At 38.2% G+C, this 18408-nt stretch overlaps 1 long non-coding RNA gene across 1 annotated transcript; it reads right to left on the reverse strand.

Moving 5' to 3' along the window:
* Positions 1 to 12599: 12599 nt before the first annotated feature.
* On the reverse strand, positions 12600 to 18069 carry LOC142164741 (uncharacterized). The gene is made up of 3 exons (XR_012695698.1): positions 17568 to 18069; positions 15579 to 15648; positions 12600 to 13246 (listed from the first exon to the last, which is right to left on the reverse strand). It is a non-coding gene; the product is annotated as an uncharacterized LOC142164741 (long non-coding RNA).
* Between the last annotated feature and the right edge of the window lie 339 nt (positions 18070 to 18408).

Consider the following 18408-nt stretch of genomic DNA (forward strand, 5'->3'; position numbering starts at 1 on the left):
GATCTAGGGACCTCCGAATTCGATTTCGGGCATATAGCCAAGTCCCAAATCACGATACGGAACTACCGAAATGGTCAAAACTTTTATCCGGGTTCATTTGCTCAAAATGTTGACCGAAGTTAACTCAGTTGAGTTTTAAAGCTCTAGTTCACAATTTAATCCATTTTCTTCACATAAAAACCTTCCGGAAAATTATACGAACTACACACGCAAGTCGAGAAATTATTGATACTACTTTTCAAGGTCTTAAAATATCGAGATGATTATTTAATTTAAAGATGACATTTTGGGTCATCACATTCTCCACCTCTAAAACAAACGTTCGTCCTCGAACGTACTAAGAATTATTCTCAAGTTACCAAATTGATAAATTTACTTTTATACGTATACTCGCGGTTGATCCCACATTACTGCATTCGACATAAGTCCGATAATACCATTTCAATTGAGATTATCTCCTTTATCCATATTTGTAAACTTTAAGACCAAATTTCTTATACTCAAATCATTTCCAGAAAGGTCCGATTTTCACGTCAACACGTGATATTAGTATCGACTGGTTGTCGTAACTCGTGCCTACGCACCCATCAAATACGGGGTGTTATATTCTCCCCCACTTAGGGTCATTCGTCCTCAAATGAGAAGTAGAGTCCGTCTGCAAACATATAATGTAACTTATCTCTTTCTTTGCACATCTCAATATCCCAAATTTTTCTAACTCCTAAATTTTTCAGAAATTTCGGCAGAGTCTCCCCAGTAATTGGGCCTATCCACCTGCCAGAGTAACACCAAAACAACTCCTAATAACACATCCACAACTCAATAAATCACCACAATGTATTTATCAATAACACCAATCTCCGCATTACAAGAGTGACACTATCATAAAGATATTTTGACATAAAACACATCATATGTATGACCTTAACCACATCTCTGGTTTTAATAGAGGTACATAATCGATTACAAAATTGTCAATTAACCTCATGCCAACAAAATCTCGTTTCAAACCTCCATTTTCTAACAACGAGGCATGAATATCTTATAATTACTTACCCGAAGTAACGAGTCACAATTTAATGCCACCTGGGCTCTCACCTTGTACGCTAAAACTCAATAGTTACAATACAATTTTGGCAAATTATGGACAGAAATATTCATACAAGAATTTTCAAATAAGCCTAATAGGCATGACTCTCTACAAGTGCTATAGCACAAATTTAATTTCACTAAAGGAGAATTTAAACACATAAATTTTTCACCACCAGGACCTCGTCCTTATATAACATCCACCGCAACTTTGTCACGACCCAAATCCCGATCGTGATGGCGCCCAGCACACTACTAGGCAAGCCCGACCATTATTCAACATTTGACCCAATTTATCAAAAATAGCGGAAAAAAATATCAATTAAGCAAGATTAAAGTACTGAAGATTTTAACAAAATACACAATATAATCTCACTAGGACCCGGTGTCACGAATCTAAGTCTCTAGAATACAGAATATCATCCTAATACATGGTATATCCAAAGTCTGATAATGCGAAAATAAAGAGATAGGATAGGAGGGAGAAGATCAATGGCTGCGAACGCCGTGCAGCTACCTCAATACTCCCAGAGACTAGATCTACCGATCAACTGGATCTACTGAGCCTGAGACTGCCCTGGATCTACACACAAGGTGCAGGGAGTAAAGTGAGTACTCCGAACCAGTGAGCAATAAAAGTAACTACAGTCCGAAGATAAGAAAATCCAGTAAATACACAAAGTAAGCTAAAATCCAAATATACCGCAACATATGGAACTGAGCAGCTAAACACCAGTATAAATACAAATACATGAATGCAATGCAATGCATATGATGGTACATTCCAGTACCCACTGCGGCGTGCAGCCCGAGCCATCCATATTTATTTATCGTCGACGACGCTCACTGGGGGTGTGTACAGACTCCGGAGGGGCTCCTACAGCCCAAGTGCAATATCTTGGTCAGTCATTGTTACCTGACCGGTCAGCCATTGTTACCTGACCAATTTATATCATACAGTGCCATTGTTACCACTGTTCAAGTATATCATCCAGTGTCATTGTTACCACTATTTCAAGTATATCACACAGTGTCATTGTTACCACTGTTTCAAGTATATCACACAGTGTCATTGTTACCACTGTTTCAAGTATATCACACAGTGTCATTGTTACCACTGTTTCAAGTATATCACACAGTGTCATTGTTACCACTATTTCAAGTCACTTTATAATCAGTCCAGAAAATAATATAATAAGACCCTTGGGCATTTACAAAACAGAAGTTCTCAGCCCGGAATACATTTAAAAATATCATTTAAGTTTTCAACACTTAGAATTATGGTTGAGTTTGCAAAACAGCATTTAAAACCTTGGACTGAAATTAAACGATATACAAATCATGCTAAGCAGTAATATCAATCCTCGAAGGATTTTACAAAACGGCACAAGGCCCCAAACATGGCATCAAGCCCAGTAATATCAATGAAGTATGTGTATCAATCACCAGTATAGTATAAACATCACACGAGGTGGACCAAGTCACAATCCCCAGTAGTATCCGACCCCGCACACACCATGGAGTGCGTGTCACGCCTCAATATAGCGTTACGATGTGAAAGTCCGGGGTACTAGTCCGCAATGCCCTTTCCTCTTGAATCGACATCTTCGCGCGTCGAATCTAGTCAAAACCACAACGAATACGTTAAAATAGGCTAAGGGAATATAACCCAATCGAAAAGACTCGAAAAATGTCGAAAATCCCGAAATTAGCAAAACCCGAGCCCCGGGCCCACGTCTCGAAATTCAGAAATTTTTACATCAATACGACCCTTATCTCGCCACGAGTCTATACATACCAAATTCACAAAAATCGGAGTTCATTTGACCCCTCAAATCACCATTTAATTCTCTTAAGTTTCAAGCCCTAAACCACCATTTTTGTCCATAAATTACTTGAGTTTTCAGCTCTAATCCATGTATTTAACTTGGAAATAAGTAGAAACAACTCACCTTTGATGCTTGATGAAATCCCCCTTGAAATTCTCTCCAAAATAATCCAAGTCAAATGAAAGAAATGAAAGAAATAAGCCAAATCCGTGTTTAAAAGAATCTGCCCGTGCTTCGTCGAGTTGTACCTTGCACTTGTGCTATACAAGTTGTACATCCTATTAAAATTGTTCCTTGTCGGACACCTTCTGTTTAAACACCCATAACGTCTTGTACAAATATCCAAATGCCAAACGGTTTGAAGATTTAAAAACTAGACTCAATGATCTTTAATTTGATAGGTTGTACACCATATAACTCTTTATATATCCCGAGATATGAGCTTCTAAATCGGCTCCATGAAATCAGAAAATTTCTGGAGAAACTGCTCCACCAGTCATCTTCAATCAATCATAACTTTCTCTACATATGTCCAAATTACGATTTCTTTAGCTTTATGGAAACTAGATACGAAGGGATACAATTTTTGATTTTGAATCATCTCAAAATTCCTTGTAGATCAAAAGCTATAGGTCTCCGAAGTACGCTCCACGACTGCACATTGCTGTCTAAAGACAGCTTAGCAGCAGAAATTGTAGCAGCTTTTATTTTCACTAAAAAGGCTCTAACTTCATCATACGAACTCGGAATTAGACGATTTTTGTTCCTATGAGTCACAAATAATAATACGAACACAACCCTTCAATCGAAACTCAATTAAGAGCTCGTTTGCCCAGTTCAATACCTATTTCGCTTGTTAAACAATTAACTCACATTTCACGTCAAAAACCCAATCGCGACTTGATGAAATTAAACTAAAATTTCCAGATCAGTCCTATAATTCATGATTTAAATTCTGGAAGTCTTGAAATCAAATTTGGATCTCTAGAACTAAAAATGGACCCTTGGATCATTACATGCTTATGCTCAAAACGGCAAAAATCTTCCAAAAACTCTTCCAAAACTTATCCGAGCCTCATGGGACCCCGACCAAAAATGCCACCATAATTTATAACATCATTAAAACCTGCTCAAATCATCAAAACACCTCAAACAACATCAAATTTCCCAAAACTCATCGAATTCAAGCCTAAGTTTCCAAAAACTTCCGAAAATACACTTTCGATCAAAAACCCGACCAAACGATGTCCGAATGACCTGAAATTTTGCACACACATCACAAATGACATAAAAAAGCTACAACAATTCTCGGAATTCCATTCCGACTCCCAGATCAAAATCTCACCTATCAACCGGAATTCGCCAAAATACTAACTTCGCCAATTCAAGCCTAATTCTACACCGGACCTCCAAAATTACTTCTGATCACACTCCTAAGTCACAAATCATCCCCCGAAGCTAACTGAATCATCGGAATTCAAATCCAAGCCCTCTAATACATAAGTCAACGTTCGGTTGACTTTTCCAACTTAAACCTCCTTAAAAGAGACTAAGTGTCTCAAACCTTACCAAAATTATTCCGGAATGACTTCAAATTTTGCACACAAGTCACATTCGACATTACGGACTTGCCCCATCTTTCGGAACCACATTCCGACCCCGATATCAAAATTTCCACTTCCGGTCGAATTTTCTCAAAAACCTTCAAATTTTTATATTTAGCCAAATGACTTCAAAATGACCTCCGGACATCCGAATTCACTTCTGATCGCGCTCCCAACTCCAGAATTACCATACGGAGCTATTCCCAGACTCGGAATCCCAAACGGACATCTATAACACTGAAATGCCTTCCAACCCAAATTTATGAAATTCTTCTAAAGTACTAACTTTCATAATATACGCAAAGAAGTGCTCACGGGTTACCCAAAACCAAATCCGGTCATACGCCCAAGTCCGAAATCATCATACGAACATGTTGGAACTTTCAGATCCCAATTCCGAGGTCGTTTACTCAAAATTCTAATCCTAGTTCATTTCTTGAATTTTAAGCTTTCAAAATGAGAATTTCCATTTAGATTTGACTCCAAACTTCCTGAATTTTAATTTTGACCATACACACAAGTCAATATACCTGAGATGAAGCCGCTCATGGCCTCAAACTGCTGAATGACGTGTCGAAGCTCAAAACGACCGGTCGGGTCGTTACAATCTCCCCTACTTAAACATACGTTCGTCCTCGAACGTGCTGAGAACTACACTGAAGTAGTCCAAAATCACTTGTTTAACACATCATGCACCTTCCCATGCTACCACTACTCCGTTGAGCACATTAGCTCGATAATTCTGTAGATATACTTATTTATTCAAGCAAATAAGCCATTAGGCCCAATTCCAACATCCTGAATTTCCCTGCCAAGCCTGTTTCCATCATACGACCACCATATCAATCTCCACACGCTGTACCCAAACATGACTGCATAACTTTGCTGAATTCACACTTTGCATCACTTACTCATAGAACCACAATAACATTCTTTAAACATAATGGTCGAAATTCCACGAATCTGATGCTCTCATTGCATCTCATGATCTATACAGGTCTTGCTCTAGTTTTTTTTTATATATATATTTTTTTCAACACCGATACGACTGAAAAGATGTGCCGAAATTCACAACCAACTGCTGAATCAACAATTCATTGGATCTACACTCCTGACAAGTTCCATTACCTTGTCCCAAACCAAAGAATGATCTTTGCTCTATAATATACTTTATATAATCAGTTTGCACTGACCCCAAATCTAGTAACCTCGTCTCACCCAGTACGAACTGCTCAGGCAATAAGCCACCTCAGACATAATCAAAAATCCCACAAGACACCACAATGTGCCAGTATGCTATCAATTCGAACGCGATACAAAAGGAAGGCGAACTCTAGAAGGAACTACTCAACTCGCACACTAACATAGACTTCATCAGAAAATAGGGAAACAGAACACACAAAAGCAAATATGGGCACTGAACTGAACATCACACTGTTGCGGCGTGCAACCCGATCCAAACAACATACCCATGGCGGTGTGCCACCCGATCCACATATAGAACTCACATAAGGAGATATACGTCGAGCTGAATAGCTCATCACATCAAAATACCGAACATCGATCATAAACACACTAAGGTGCATAATATCATTCCCAAGGAAACATATAGCGCTATAGGCTACAAACTCAAGCACAACTGAGGTGCGATACATGATCTAAGTCTCATCCTGCTCATATAACATCACCGCTGAGCGGAACCTCAACACATAAGGAATTTACCAAGTCGTCTCACAACTCATATGGTGCAATATATCTTTACATGAATTAACTGAACACGAAATAAGACTGCGACTATCCTTCCATAAAGAGCGCATTGCTGAAATAAACACAACTGGCCTGACGTAAGGCTCACTTCCACATTTAAATCTATCCACCGACCTCAAGTCGATCCTGATCGTGCCAAGCTAGGCCAATAATCTTTCACAGGTCCATAACCCAATAAACAGAGTGCCCTCCAGGCATAAATTCTCAAATGGATGATATTACCAAAATCCTCATACTTGGTTTAAATTTCTAATTAATCAAGTGACTATATGTCACACTTATACAATATTCCTGTGGGACAAGCTCCCACCATCTTCCGAAATAATTAACGGGTCTGCACATCCAAACCACCGGCTGCACTAACGCTGAAAAGCGATCAAGAATCCCTAACCAGGATGCAAAGCCTTTCTCACAGAACACCGACCTCAGGTGATACTGACGTCAATACCCATCTTACTCAAAACACTGAAACTCATATACTGCTCATCCGAGATCGTGACATCACAGTCATTGACCAAACTGCAACCTTGGTCCTTACTTCAAATTCCATACCACTCACTGCACCTCACGTGCCAATATACGATAGACGCGATTTCCATCACAACTCTGGAACCGCTGATAGGCTAATACTTTATCACATAAGACTTTCCATTTAACTCACTTTAGGAGAACTATAGCAGCATACAGGCGAATCCTCATAATCGTCGAATATGTCAATCTCTAAGTAGTTGTCCAAGCCACCATAACACTATCTGGGATACGCCTACTCATAATAGGCCCTAACAAAAGCATGCTTCAGAATAACATCAATCACTGCGGCCGACAAGCCTCACATGCATAACTCGATCACGCTGGACGAACCGATCACTAACACCAGTATACCAACTCAATTATGGCTAATCAATCTACTTCCTTCCAATTTATCCTTGATTGCCTTAGAAATAATAATATCTCCCTTTAACACCTAACTTATTTCAACCAAACTCACGCCGAGTGACCTTAAATCATGAGACCATGCTGTCTTAAATACCATGACCATTTCATGTCTCTCAAATGCTACACCGCAAGTCAAAACATCATAGAACATTCTGTGCCTTTCTTCATAAGCTGCTTCAAAAGCTTGACTCTTAACCGTACTTATAGACTCAAAATCATTAGGCACCACACTTTACCTCTTGAATTAACTAGGACCGCTATTGAGAGCCACCCAGCTCTGACTTGGCCCCGAATGCAACCAACTCTACTGAATTTTATAACATATGAATACCCTCTCGATAAAGCACCCAGAGGGATCACTTCCCTCGAAGCCTGCACCTATACGAGGCATAAATCATGAATCTTCCCTCAAGTCTGAACATGAGCCAATAAGGCTAACCATAACATGCATCCAACAATTCATTTACTCAAATTACCACTCATGGTCCTTTTCCGTAGCTGCAATAACCCACCAATACGCCAATAACCAGAATTCACGCAGGTAATAAACCGTGCAATCAGCTAATCAACAGCAAGCTCCCCAACTTGGCTCGAAGCCATAGATCACAACACATATACTCTATTGCTATCGTAATATCATGGTGAGATTAAACTCACTCCATCATAAGCTCGTGGAAACACGAATCATCTGGAATTTTAACTCTTCTGCAATTCTTGCATTTACTCACACAACAGCTAAGCCCACTTACTAAGTCCTAAATTTTTCAAAATTTTCGGTAGAGCCTCCTTTGTAATTGGTCTTATCCCCCTGCTAGAGAATCACCAAAACCATCCTAACAACACATCCACAACTTGACAAAGCATCACAATGCATATCAATTACATAAATCTAAATTGATACATGGACATGTGTTGCACCTATTTGAATCATAACACATAGAAAATACCCTTCAACCCTCCATTATTGGACTATTCAACCAAGTAGGAACATATTCTTCCTTTAATATTTTCGACCTTCAAGTTGGTCTCCTTGACTCAACGATTTCGTCATAATACATTTACGGAAGCGATCTCAGCTCCCAGACTTATCTAACTAGGAGACACGAAAAATATTCTTCACGCGCCCATAACTCGGGCTACTCAACAAATCACAATAAGAAACGAATCACTTAATAGTTCATCTACTATCCAGTAGGCTTCTTCGCCACTACCAAGTCGTACAAATACACCTCGCAACACTAACATACTCATCACGTAGATATCCAACCGCCATTCCGGCTAACAAGGACAATAATGAACATATGAGTTCAAAACAATTGCTCACAAAATCAGCACCTCGGTGCTCAAGCCATTGGCAAAGATTTGGCCTCAAGTCCTCCTGACTGGTCTAACTTCAAACTAACAGAGATTACACCTCGCCCCTCGATCGGGGAATCAAAATCCATCGAGACACATCTGATACTGAGCGCCCGTTGGTGCATACGATCACGCGGAAGGAATTTCAAAAGTTTCTTTTCAAGCTTAATCGAGGACGCATGATAAGAATTCAAGAATATGAAGTTTTCCTAAAGGTTCTGCAGCCTCCCGAGGATAAGTACAGACATCTCCGTACCGATCCGCGAGACTCTACTAAACCGGCTCATGACTCGTGAGACCAAGTAACCTAGGCTCTGATACCAACTTTGTCACGACCCAAATCCCGGTCGTGATGGCGCCCAGCACACTACTAGGCAAGCCCGACCATTATTCAACATTTGACCCAATTTATCAAAAATAGCGGAAAAAAATATCAATTAAGCAAGATTAAAGTACTGAAAATTTTAACAAAATACACAATATAATCTCACTAGGACCCGGTGTCACGAATCTGAGCCTCTAGAATACAGAATATCATCCTAATACATGGTATATCCAAAGTCTGATAATGCGAAAATAAAGAGATAGGATAGGAGGGAGAAGATCAATGGCTGCGAACGCCGTGCAACTACCTCGATACTCCCAGAGACTGGATCTACCGATCAGCTGGATCTACTGAGCCTGAGACTGCCCTGGATCTACACACAAGGTGCAGGGAGTAAAGTGAGTACTCCGAACCAGTGAGCAATAAAAGTAACTACAGTCCGAAGATAAGAAAATCCAGTAAATACACAAAGTAAGCTAAAATCCAAATATACAGCAACATATGGAACTGAGCAGCTAAACACCAGTATAAATACAAATACATGAATGCAATGCAATGCATATGATGGTACATTCCAGTACCCACTGCGGCGTGCAGCCCGAGCCATCCATATTTATTTATCGTCGACGGCGCTCACTGGGGGTGTGTACAGACTCCGGAGGGGCTCCTACAGCCCAAGTGCAATATCTTGGTCAGTCATTGTTACCTGACCGGTCAGCCATTGTTACCTGACCAATTTATATCATACAGTGCCATTGTTACCACTGTTCAAGTATATCATCCAGTGTCATTGTTACCACTATTTCAAGTATATCACACAGTGTCATTGTTACCACTGTTTCAAGTATATCACACAGTGTCATTGTTACCACTGTTTCAAGTATATCACACAGTGTCATTGTTACCACTGTTTCAAGTCACTTTATAATCAGTCCAGAAAATAATATAATAAGCCCCTTGGGCATTTACAAAACAGAAGTTCTCAACCCGGAATACATTTAAAAATATCATTTAAGTTTTCAACACTTAGAATTATGGTTGAGTTTGCAAAATAACATTTAAAACCTTGGACTGAAATTAAACGATATACAAATCATGCTAAGAAGTAATATCAATCCTCGAAGGATTTTACAAAACGGCACAAGGCCTCAAAACGGCAAAAATCTTCCAAAAACTCTTCCAAAACTTATCCGAGCCTCATGGGACCCCGACCAAAAATGCCACCATAATTTATAACATCATTAAAACCTGCTCAAATCATCAAAACACCTCAAACAACATCAAATTTCCCAAAACTCATCGAATTCAAGCCTAAGTTTCCAAAAACTTCCGAAAATACACTTTCGATCAAAAACCCGACCAAACGATGTCCGAATGACCTGAAATTTTGCAAACACATCAAAAATGACATAACAAAGCTACAACAATTCTCGGAATTCCATTCCGACTCCCAGATCAAAATCTCACCTATCAACCGGAATTCGCCAATATACTAACTTCGCCAATTCAGGCCTAATTCTACACCGGACCTCCAAAATTACTTCTGATCACACTCCTAAGTCACAAATCATCCTCCGAAGCTAACCGAATCATCGGAATTCAAATCCGAGCCCTCTAACACATAAGTCAACGTTCGGTTGACTTTTCCAACTTAAACCTCCTTAAAAGAGACTAAGTGTCTCAAACCTTACCAAAATCATTCCGGAATGACTTCAAATTTTGTACACAAGTCACATTCAACATTACGGACTTGACCCATCTTTCGGAACCGCATTCCGACCCCGATATCAAAATTTCCACTTCCGGTCGACTTTTCTCAAAAACCTTCAAATTTCTATATTTAGCCAAATGACTTCAAAATGACCTCCGGACATCCGAATTCACTTCTGATCGCGCTCCCAACTCCAGAATCACCATACGAAGCTATTCCCAGACTCGGAATCCCAAACGGACATCTATAACACTGAAATGCCTTCCAACCCAAATTTATGAAATTCTTCTAAAGTACTAACTTTCACAATATACGCAAAGAAATGCCCACGGGTTACCCAAAACCAAATCCGGACATACGCCCAAGTCCGAAATCATCATACGAACATGCTGGAACTTTCAGATCCCAATTCCGAGGTCGTTTACTCAAAATTCTAATCCTAGTTCATTTCTTCAATTTTAAGCTTTCAAAATGAGAATTTCCATTTAGATTTGACTCCAAACTTCCTGAATTTTAATTCTGACCATACACACAAGTCAATATACCTGAGATGAAGCCGCTCATGGCCTCAAACTGCTGAATGACGCGCCGGAGATCAAAACGACCGGTCGGGTCGTTACAAGCTTGTAGCCCAGTTTAAATATTTCATATTATATAAAAATGTGAGGATCTCATCCTCAACTCTGAATCATAAGTATTTTGCACATTGTGCCAACTAAAATTTTCCATTTCCTTTCTTTCTTCTTCTAAATAATTTCTGTTAAACAAAATCACAACATATAAAGAACCCTCACACCGAGAGGGAATAAATTCGCAATTTAAATCAATTTTCCTGAAACCACATCAAAACCCACATCACAACTATTTTTAGTGACTAACACATAGTGATAGACATAACTATCTCCATATAATCTCCCAACAGGAGTATTCATATAAGTAAATTTAAGAATTACGAAGATCACTCATAAGTGGAGCACAATAGGAGAACTTTCCTCGATACTCAAAACCGAATCAAGTTAAGGAAATTGTTCCTTTATGATAACTCAAGTTTGTAATTGTAACGACTCCATCTAGTATAGCGACCTCAGCTATACCATAGCAAATATATCAATGGGTCGGGTCTCCACCTCTTAGGTGCCATCTACCCGCCTTTCCTCCAACCCTAATTGGTAGAGTAAGTAGAGTAGTGACTGTAATGGAGTACCTGGCACGTGTGCTCTGATGGAACAGATTTCTCCCAAGTCTATGACAATTTCTCAGGATGTTCCTAGTATCACCATTTTCATAACAACCCATCCGCAGTTCGACTGTTCATACTGAGTCCGTACCGGATAACTTAAATAACCATTGCAGGAAATTCTATGCCACCGGTACATTAAAAGAGGACTGCCCCACGCGAGTGTTGTGATTAACTTAAGCACTACGAGCATACTGAATATGTTTCCATGACCCCGCTGATACTGAAATGTATGATTATTAAGGACACGGGAATATCTCAAATCTCATCATCATCCCATTCAAATTTCAGCTATTGATCATATACAAGTTTGGAAAACTTTCAATACCACATAAATACATCTCAAGCCAAAATTGGTCTAACACATGACCCCCGCTGTCTGATCGTTGATAGTGGACTTCCCTCACTTGGTGCAAAATCATAAGACACATTCCCGACGATCCACAATACTAACATTCACAGCTCGTACGATACCAGTCATAAGACACCTCAAGACATTTACTTGGCACGTGTCATCCTCATAACAGTTAAACTCACTTCCTCCAGTGTCTCGGCTTGCTAGTAAATACTATTCGCTAAATAGAAATCCCATACGAAATACATAGTCTCTAATACGACCAACTATTTTTAGATCTACATCCACCTATGATGATTAGGCAACCAATTAAACCTTCTTAAGATTTTACTTATCCACCAGATGTCAAAATCTGATGCACCCCCATGCGCACAACTGAAAGATCTCTCTTCACTTCCATATCCTCGATTCTGAACGACACGTGGTAGCAATGGTTGAGCAACCCTGGCTCTCTTATGACCCTTTTTACGGTATCACAAACCATTGGTGTAGTGCGCAATTCCATACATGAGTGGATGCAAAATAACACAAGGTATATGCTTCAAGCTGAACAAATGTCGCACGATAAGGAATGAATGAAATGGAAATTTTTCCTACTAGTTCTGTAGCCTCTCGAAGATAAGTACAGACGTCTCCGTACCGATCCGCAAGATTCTACTAAACTCGCTTATGACTTGTAGCACCTATGAACCTAGAGCTCTGATACCAACTTGTCACGACCCAAAAATCCCTCCGAAGGAGTCATGATGGCACCTAGCCTCTAAACTAGGTAAGCCTAACATTAACTGAAATAACATTGAAAATTGCCAATTTTAAATGAAATTTCTCTAAACAATTTACAATTCCCAAAACCGGTAGTACAAGTCATAAGCCTTTCTAGGAGTAGTCATACAACATAAATACATCACTATTCCAAAACAAGGGAACATATGGAAACAAGCTCAATTGAAGGTGACTCCAAGGACTACGAACGCTGCAGCAGGTTTACCTTGAGTCTCCACCGCAACGAACAACTACTATCGATCAAATACCTGGATCTGTACACAAAAATATACAGAAGTGTAGTATCAGCACAACCGACCCTATGTGCTAGTAAGTGCCTAGCCTAACCTCGGCGAAGTAGTGACGAGGCTAGGACCAGACTACCAAATAAACCTGTACAATATAGCGTACAAAAATAATAGGAAGCAGATAACAATGATGGAAACACTGATCAACCAGTGATATAATTAGCAGGCAACAAGAACACCATAAACGCTTCTCAACAAATAATAAATACAAGTGCAATCAATTAATCAAGTCCTTCAAATATAAATATTTCGCCTATAATTCCTTCAAGTAATAATCTTTAAGATAATATGCTTTTCAATAAATATGATTTGAATATATTTCCTTCAAATAAATATCTTTCTAATAAGCATCTTTCGAATATAATTCTTTTGAGTAAAGGTCACCTTGTGACGCCTCATTTCATAATCATAAATAATATAGGTCTTAGCCCACTTTCATATTTTCACACATCTCGTGCCCATATTTATATCACAACCGCACGGACAACTCACGTGCTATTAAATAAAATCATAATATTTTCCCCGGCACCTCGTTCCTATATCATAATCTGTCATTAATAAAAATCATCATATTTTTTCCGGCACCTTGTGCCCACATGTTTCTGTCTCACATTTCGCAACAACCTTCTCATGTTACTCAATTCATAGGGTCCATAACCCAATACAATTAAGAATGTTCAAAGAGCCTCATTTACTTGATATAAAGTAGAGTACAACTTCCAACCCAATTAGGAAATCAACAAGAAAAGATGAAATTATTTTTAGAAATCATTCGATAAAGAAAATACCCTTTTTCCATTAAAGTACAATATCGAATGAATCATTACCTATAATACGAGAAATCAATAAACCAAAACATAGTAGAAATTCCTTTTTAAGTAAAGTACAACCTCAAACGGTTTAAGGGGATATAGTTGAGGAACTAATTGAATTAAGGGTGTAACAATTATTGAAGTTTGAAGTATTGAAATGTATATATATGTATAAATGCGGTGAGATATTGCAAACACTGTAGGTTCTAACACAAAGGATCACAACAATAAAGGAATTCAAACAGTTTAAACACTTGAATTGATAACAACAAATAAACACAGCAGTAGAAAGTGCACGGCATCACCCTTCGTGCTTTTACTCTCTCTCACCAAAACAATACACGGCATCACCCTTCGTGATTTAACACTCTTCCTCACCAAGACAATACACAACATCACCCTTCGTGCTTTAACGCTCTTCCTCACTAAAACAATGCACGGCATCACCCTTCGTGCTTTACGCTCTTCCTCACCCAAACAACAATCACAAGGCAAATAGGGTAAGGGAATCTATAACCTCGAAATAAAATCAAGTAACAACAGAAAATCAGTAAATAAATGTAAATGACAACATAACTCAATTATCAGCAAGAATTAGGGAAAATCAAGGACAAAAGCACGGCATCACCCTTCGTGCTTTTACTCTCGTCCTCACCACAAGAATCAATATAAACTGCACGGAATTGTACATCGTGCGGCACGGCATCACCCTTCGTGCTTTAACACTCTTTCCTCACCATATGAATAATATAAATGTGCACGGCATCACCCTTTGTGCTTTATCGCTCTTCCTCACCCAAGCAACAATCACAAAGCAATTTGGGCAAGGGAAATCAAAAATATCACAATAAAATCCCGGCAAGGGAACAATAGTACAACAATCAAATCCCGGCAAGGAAAACAATAACATCCCGGCAAGTGAGAAAATATCATGATTCTCTCTCTCTCCTTTCTTCTTTCACGTTTGCTTCACAACTCAATTCACAACTTGAGCCAATGCTCTATAATGTTCAACAGTGCTATTCTCAACTTGAGCCAATGCTCTACAATGTTCAACAATTAAATTCTCAACTTGAGTCAATGCTCTACAATGTTCAACAATTAAATTCTCAACTTGAGCCAATGCTCTACAATGTTCAACAATTCAATTCTCAACTTGAGCCAATGCTCTACCATGTTCAACAATTCAATTCTCAACTTGAGCCAACGCTCTACCATGTTCAACAATTAAATTTTCAACTTGAGCCAACGCTCTACCATGTTCAATTAATAATAATACTTCCACAAGTCACATACCTCAATAGAAATTATCATATAGAGCATATACAATATGAAACAGAGTCATATTAATCAAAGTATAAGACTCACGGGCATGCTTGATACCAAGATACTCGTCACCATGCCTATACGTCGTACTCAACAAATAATATATAACAAATAGGACACAACTCCTAAGCCCTCAAGCTAAGGTTAGACCAAACACTTACCTCGCTTTGCAACCAATTCAAAATTCCAACAAGCCTTTGCCTCGCGAATTCGTGCCCGAAATTCTCAAATCTAGTCATAAACAATTCGATTCAGTCAATAAAAATTATAGGAATTAATTCCATATGAAATTCTACATTTTCCATTAAAAATCCGAAATTGCACTAAAAATTCGCCCGTGGGGCCCACGTCTCGAAACCCGACAAAAATTACGGAATATGAAACCACATCCAACCACGAGTCCAACCATACTAATTTTACTAAAATCCGACATCAACTCAACCCTCAAATCTTCAAATTAAACCAAGAGGGTTTTCAAGATTTTCCCAACTAAAATCACCAATTAAATGTCAAAACTAGTAATAGATTCGGGTAATCTACCAAAATTAAGTTAAGAACACTTACCCTATTATTTTCTCTGAAAATCTCCCAAAAATAGCCTCTTCCCGAGCTCTAATTCGACAAAAATGGAAAATGGGACAAAGTCCCATTTTCAGAAATAAACGTTCTGTCAAGAATTCGGAGTATTGTTCACGCATTTTTAGTGTTCACGGCGTACTGTATATGGTACTGTACATGGTACTGTTCACAGGGTACTGTTCACATGCTGTAAAAGAAAATTCAGCAGCCTTTTTATATCCGTTAACCTTCCGAAATCCACCCGAGGCCCTCGGGACCTCAACAAAATACACCAACAAGTCCTAAAACATAATACAGACTTAGTCGAAATCTCAAATCGCATCAAATAATGCTAAAACCGTGAATCACACCCCCATTCAAGCCTAATGAAATAAAGAACATTCAACTTCTATATTCGATGCAAAAACCTATTAAATCAAATCCAATTGACTTTAAATTTTGCACACAAATCATGAATGACATAACGAAGCTATGAAAAATTTCAGAACTGGATTTCGACCCCGATATCAAAAAGTCAAATCTCTGGTCAAACTTAAGAAATCTTTAGCCTTAAATTTCTAGATTCCGTTAAATGGCGATAATTTGATCTAAGGACCTCCGAATTCGATTTCGGGAATATAACCAAGTCCCAAATCACGATACGGAACTACCGGAATGGTCAAAACTTTTATCCGGGTTCATTTGCTCAAAATGTTGACCGAAGTCAACTCAGTTGAGTTTTAAAGTTCTAGTTCACAATTTAATCCATTTTCTTCACATAAAAACCTTCTGGAAAATTATACGAACTGCGCACGCAAGTCGAGAAATTATTGATACTACTTTTCAAGGTCTTAAAATATCGAGATGATTATTTAATTTAAAGATGACATTTTGGGTCATCACATTCTCCACCTCTAAAACAAACGTTCGTCCTAGAACGTATTAAGAATTATTCTCAAGTTACCAAATTGATGATTTTACTTTTACACAATTATTCGCGGTTGATCCCACATTATCGCATTCGACATAAGTCCAACAACACCATTTCAATTGAGATCATTTCCTTTATCCATATTCGTAAACTTCAAGACCAAATTTCTTACACTCCAATCATTTCTAGAAAGGTCCGATTTTTTTTACGTCAACATACGATATTAGTCCTGACAGGCTATAGCAACTCGTGCCTATGCACCCATCAAATACGGGGTATTACATTCTCCCCAACTTTGAGTCATTCATCCTCAAATGAGAAATAGAGTCTGTACTCCAACACATAACTGTATATATTGGAGTATATATATATATATATATATATATATATATATATATATATATATATATATATATATATATATATATATATATATATATATATATATATATATATATTTCAGTAATTATCAGATAATCAATTAACACTCATTATGAGATTTATATATAATTATCTTATATAAGTAATATGATTAATGTTCTTTACAACATCAGTGCATATAACTTAAACTCTCTAAATAATTCCTCAAAATCAAATCACCACTTTGAATTGCAAAGTAGTATGGGAATATGTATGAAGATGTTTAAGCAACGTAACTTACCATACTTGTTGAGAGTATGATGGTAGAAAGGGAAGATCCGAGGGAGAATATCATCAGTGAGTTTAATGGGTTTAAGCATTGCTTCTTTGGTCAACTCAGCCATCTCCTTTGTGTCTCCATATAGTGTTCTATAAGGATGTCCATTCATGCCTTGCTTCCTAAAGCACTTCTCTAGTTTTCTTGGTCTAAGCCATACCCAATTCACCATTTTCCACCCCCATATCACTAAGGCATTAATAACAATCGCCGAAAACAAGATTGCAACTATTTTCATTTATGAAGAAATGGAGAGAAGAGGGGCAAATCTTGTTTAAGACAAAAGAAAAGAAAAATCTAGTTGAGAAGGAGAGGATGAGTTTATGTGTCAATTATAGCCCATGATATTGATAACATTTATATATAGGGGAGAAGGAGGAGGGCAACTTTCAATTAGTCTATGGTCATGTTTTATTGCTTACACTGTAGTGATTCTCTGGGAATATCTTTCACTCTATGGACCATTAATGTTTAGAAAAATTAATGGTTTATATGGTTGTAGCTAGCTAGCTAGCTACCTAGCCCTTTATCACAAAATTAGTATCAGTACTAGGTAGTAATTAAGCGTGATTAATCCTCCACTCTATAGTACTATTCTGAGTCTTCTCAAGGACAGCGCATTTTGTACGCTATGAAAATAATATATATATACTTTCTCTTTGATCGGACGCGATGTTTGTAAAACGAACAAGGACTTTTAAAACAAAAGCTAATTAAGTATATACATGTAAAGTGTTAAAACTGCTCGTTCTATCAACAATTAATTGAATAATAAATAGTGGTTTCGCCTGTCTTTTCCTATTTT

The sequence above is a fragment of the Nicotiana tabacum genome, chromosome 10 (genome assembly GCF_000715075.1).
Source record: "Nicotiana tabacum cultivar K326 chromosome 10, ASM71507v2, whole genome shotgun sequence".
In the NCBI taxonomy this organism is placed as follows: Eukaryota; Viridiplantae; Streptophyta; class Magnoliopsida; order Solanales; family Solanaceae; genus Nicotiana; species Nicotiana tabacum.